Raw genomic sequence first — 5,754 nt, 5'->3', positions numbered from 1 at the left:
AAACATCCATTCTATAACGAAATGAATGAATGTCACTCTGAACTATCCCCTCTAACCACAACCAAGAGAGAGAGGGCGAGAGACGGACAATTCTACAAAATAAACAAACTTTTCACCAGCGATCAAGACGACACACTGAGCGTAAATATATATATATTGATTGCAATTGTTCCCGAATGAGTGAGCGTTCATGTGTAAAGGATTAGCATTTCAATTGTTATAATTATCACTCTGTAGTGACTTCTTAGTCGACCCCTTTTGTCTAACAATCCGCCATGCCGGTTTAGCCCACTAGGGCACATTCTCATTTCATATAACCACATTTACCTTGTTTGTTTGTTTGTTTATGCATTTCTGTGAATTACTTAGTTAGTAATAAATAAATTATTTAAGACAATTGATGTATGGATGACATAGTGAAGACTGGGTTCGTGCAGATAACCAACCATTTACGACGTTTGGAATGAGACTAACGTGAGGTAATGTAAATAATTCATTAATTCAAAGACTAATTGATCAGATAAAATATCTGAGAAGTTATTTTAGGAAATGATAACTTTGTAATCTGAATATTTTTCCTTGGTGCCCCGACTTCCTAGTAATTACGGTTACATGATTAATCAGTATAATCGCGTAAAACTAATTACAGAGAATCTTTGATAAAAACTATAAGTCTTCAGTTAATGATAGTAAAGACACAACACCATCTATTTTGTGAAGTGCACCGGTCCCTCCTGCAGAAAAGCACCCCCAAAACATGATGCTGCCACCCCTGTGCTTCACGGTTGGGATGGTGTTCTTCGGCTTGCAATCCTCCCACTTTTTCCTCCAAACAGTTATTTTTTTGTTTCATCAGACCAGAGGATTTTTCTCCAAAAAGTACGATCTTTGTCCCCATGTGCAGAGTCACACCGTAGTCTGGCTTTTTTATGGCGGTTTTGTAGCGTTGGCTTCTTCCTTGCTGAGCGACCGTTTTATTTATGTCGATATAGGACTCGTTTTATTGTGGATATGAATACTTTTGTACCTGTTTCCTCCAACATCTACACAAGGTCCTTTGCTGTTGTTCTGGGATTGATTTGCACTTTTTGCACCAAATTACGTTCATCTCTAGGAGACAGAACGTTTCTGTTTCCTGAGCGGTATGACGGCTGCATTGTCCCATGGTGTTTATACTTGGGTACGAGTTTTAATGACTCCAACCTAAGTATATGTAAAGATCCGAATTCAACTGTATTTAACTTACTTTGGCAACGTAAACATATGTTTCCCATGTCAATAAAACCTGTTAAATTGAATTGAAATTGAGAGAGAGAGACAGTGAGTCAGAGAGAGAGAGAGAGATACTGAAGGAGTAAGAGAGATAGAAAGTGAGAGCGTGATAGAGAGGAAGTTGGTGAGAAAGAGAGAGAAAAAGAGAGAGAGGGATAGAGAGATACATTTAGAGATAAAAGAAACAGAGAGAAAGTTAGCGAGAAAGAGAGATATTAAAAGAAACAGAGGGATAAAGAATGAAATTTAGCGAAGAAAGAGAGATAGAAAAAGAGAGAGGGATAGAGAGAGAAAGTAGAAAGATAGACAGGCTGCATTAGAGGAGGAATATGAGAAGGGCCGTGTGGACAGCTCAGCGGGAGTCGAATGGATTTGTCAGTTACTTTAACATCTCTAATATCTTCCTCCTCTCTTCTCCCTGCCATGTCCTTCCCGCTGTCTTCCTCCTCTTTGAAACCTAACACTTGGGCTTGTCATTAGCAACAACAGGTACCAACCATAAAGGCCCCTGTTATTCCTTATCCATGCGTGTCTTCTTTTAACACAGAAAATGAAAAGGATGCCCATCTGCGTGGGCCTTCCTACATTATTTCTACACTGCTAATCCGGGCCACTAGCTGTCTGTTTTACAAGCTGTAAAACAGATAACATCCCGCACATGTTACAGGCGGTAGTTAAGACATTAGAAAAGCCATGTTTTAACCAGATTTAAGACTTACCAACACGTCACAGAGCGTGTTTCAGACCATGTTTCAGACATCTTACGGATGTCTGGGGTCTCGTTGTTGTCGGGAAGCTGTTAGGTCTCTCAGGGTGGTCCGTGTGGAGGAGCCTGGAAGTAAAACCCCAACACAGCTATAGTGAGCCCGTTCAAAGACAACTAAGAATAGTTCTTTACTGCAGTGAGTCAGTGTGGGGTTTAATTGGATTGTGTAATTAAGTGTGTAACACGACTGTCATCAGTGATGTAATAGTCATATCACTGTAGCATAAACAATGCAGCTGTGTTTGTACCAATATCAAATCCTTTCTAAGCTACCTCCTGGGGAAGGGATGTTATTTATTAAATAGTCATACTGTAACATAGTCATAACATAGTGTATGTAGACAAATCAGTGCATCTGCGTTGCATACATGTACTGAAGTACTGAGTTTTATATCTCAAGATAGAATTTAGCCCTCAGTGAACGCTGATTATTTCTGTAGGATCGTCTGTGGAGTCATTCATTCCATCACTACTTGCTCTATCTACAGGTGTGAAGAAAACCGTTGGACAGAAGACCCCCACCAACACACTACCATACACCCCTCTCGCTGCCCTAATGTGTGTGTCTCCCACCTACATCCCCCACTGTGTGTATGTATGTCCCCCTCATCTCCCTCTTGGGGAGTTAGCAGTCATGTAGTTGGCCATCTGTGTGACTGATTATAAATGACAGATTATCACTGCCTCTGACGCATAAAGAATTCAGCCTGGGTTTCTGCCGAGAAAGAGAGAGAGAGAGAGAGAGAGAGAGAGAGAGAGAGAGAGAGAGAGAGAGAGAGAGAGAGAGAGAGAGAGAGAGAGAGAGAGAGAGGGAGAGAGAGAGAGAGAGATGGGGTAATGAGACCGTCACAGCAAGAGTTAGAGGGAGGGAATGTGTGAGGGCCCCAGAAGGAGACAGAGAAGAAAGAGGGGAGGTGGGGGGTGGGTCAGCAAATATTCAACATATTCAGCAGGCTTTGACTTACATTGTGCTGGGGGCTAAATGGGAAATGTATCTGTTTCACTGTACTGCATACCAATGTGGCTGGAGCAGAGAGATGCAGAGAGGGGAAGAGAGGGAGGGGAGAGAAAGATAAAATGAGGGGGAGAGGAAGCAAGAGAGAGAGGAAGAGAGAGAGAGAGAGAGAGAGGTAATTTGGGAAATGTTTTACAGTCGGCCAGGCCACCATAGATTCTCAACACAGAGAAAAACACTCATTTACATTTTGGTCCAGGACTAAACCTTTTTACCTAAACCCCACTGTGCATTTAGCCTCGGGTTATGGATTTGTATACATGCATATATGAATTGGTTGAGAGGTGTTTTAAATTAGCTGCCACTACTACTACTGTTTTGCTTCCTAAAAAACACCTTTCCCCAAAACAACTGGTGGCTTAGAGTGTCACGTCTGCTCCCCCCCCCCCCCCCCCCCCGGCGCCAGGCTGCCCTGCTTCACACACTCCTATCATCCATTACGCACACCTGCCTTCCCTCGTCACGCACATCAGCAGTATTGGACTCACCTGGACTCACTCAACCACCTGTTATTACCTCCCCTATATCTGTCAGTTCCCCAGCTCTGTTCCCCACTTTTGCATTGATGTTGTTTTTGTCTTTGTTTTTTGTTTGCTGAAGCTGTTCCTGTCTCGTTCCATGTCCGTTATTTATTAAATGCTTGACTCCCCGTACCTGCTTCGTCTCTCCAGCGTCAATTCATGTGACATAGAGATCCATATGAGGGAGGATAGATGTTTCTGTAAAGATATTGGTAATGACCACATCCTCTTACGCTTTGCGTGTAGATTTGTACTCAAAGTGGTGTGAGGGAGGGTCTCAGATGTGTCTGTCTGTCTTCACGTGTGTGTGTGTGTGCACGTGCATGCCTATGTGTTTGCCCAGTTGTGTAAAGTACTTAAGTAAAAATACTTTTAAGTACTACTTAAGTTTTTTTTTTTGGTATCTGTACTTGACTATTTTTTATTATTGACAACTTTTACTTCACCACACTCCTAAAGAAAATAATGTACTTTTTACTCCATACATTTTCCCTGACACCCAAAAGTACTTGTTCAATTTTGAATGCTTAGCAGGACAGGAAAATGGTCCAATTCACACACCTATCAAGAGAACAACCCTGGCCATCCCTACTACCTGATCTGGCAGACTCACTAAACACACATGCTTCGTCTGTAAATTATATCTGAGTGTTGGAGGGTTCCCCTGGCTATCAGTAAATAAAACAAAAACAAGAACATCGTGCCATCTGGTTTGCTTAATATAAGGAATTTGAAATGATTTAAACTTGTACTTTTTTGATACTTAAGTATATTTTTAACCAAATACTTTTAGACTTTTACTCAAGTAATATTATACTGGGTGACTTTCACTTTTACTTGAGTCATTTTCTGTAAACGTTTACTTTTACTCAATATGATAATAGGTACTTTTTCCACCACGGTGTATGTTTCACCCTACTGGGATTGTTTTCCTGGTCTTGTCATGTGGGGTGATGAGGGTTGCACGCCTGGTGGTAGGTAGCTTATTCTCGGTGCTTCATTTGTATATCAGGAGGTGCATAAACAAAAAGTGAAAGGGGAGGAAGGGGAGTTCTGAGGTATTGGAACACAAAATAAAATCCCCTTAACAATAAATCATTGCAGTTGCGTAGTGACATAGAGTAGAGGCACTTACAGAAGTTTCACACATTGGGAACATTTTTAGTAGCAGAGGGTCTGGGAAAATGTTGACCTTTTATAAACACATTTTATGCAATTCTATGTTGTTTTAGATGACTGGAGACTTTGGAAGAATCTATTTTAATACCTCACAAATGCAGGAAATGGCAGGCTACTTAGACACTGACAAACTGAGAATCTGAGATCAATAAAAAACAACCTTGTCTTGAATCCATCAATAGCCTAGTCCTAGATGTGTGGAGACACATATTATAGCCTACAATGTGAGGAAGAAATTATAGTCCCAAAAATGCTTTACAGCTTCACTCAATGATGCGCAGCTCGCTCACTGGTGATGATGGCTGATGCGCTCATGCCAAAAGCCTCTCTCTCTCTCTCTCTCTCTCTCTCTCTCTCTCTCTCTCTCTCTCTATCTATCTCTCTCTCTCTCTCTCTCTCTCTCTCTCCCTCTCTCTCTCTCTCTCTCCCTCTCTCTCTCTCTCTCTCTCTCTCTCCCTCTCTCTCTCTCTCTCTCTCCCTCTCTCTCTCTCTCTCTCTCTCTCTCTCTCTCTCTCTCTCTCTCCATCTCTCTTGTAAAACAATATTTGGAAGTTAATCAAATATTTTGGTAGCCTACAGCATAGAGCCATTTGCTTTCCATCCCATTTCCCCTCAATTTTATATGAAATATTGCGAAAGATCTGTTTGTCTGCATGCTGTTTTTTCACAGAGATTTGCCACACTTTCTGGAAGGCTATTCCTTGTTATTGGGCTACAATCCACAGCTAGGCTATTTATTTTAACAAGCTATTGGTCCTCTGGCTAGATGATAGGCCTACACATGGTGTACGAGGCTATTCTGAATGATTTCCTTCATTTCCAAACAGACTGCAGTAATTCTATAACTTTGGCAAATGTATTTCAATTTATCAGGTGTGCTGCAGTTCATTCAGAACCCTTTGCACTGCTATGATTCTTTAAGGAAATAAAAGGTGAAGTGCAGAGATTGGAGAGGGGTCATAGAAAGTGAATCTCATTCTAGTTAGGTGAGAGATACTGGC

The sequence above is a fragment of the Oncorhynchus clarkii genome, chromosome 24 (genome assembly GCF_045791955.1).
Source record: "Oncorhynchus clarkii lewisi isolate Uvic-CL-2024 chromosome 24, UVic_Ocla_1.0, whole genome shotgun sequence".
NCBI classification, from domain to species: Eukaryota; Metazoa; Chordata; class Actinopteri; order Salmoniformes; family Salmonidae; genus Oncorhynchus; species Oncorhynchus clarkii.
This window is presented reverse-complemented; position numbering follows the sequence as displayed.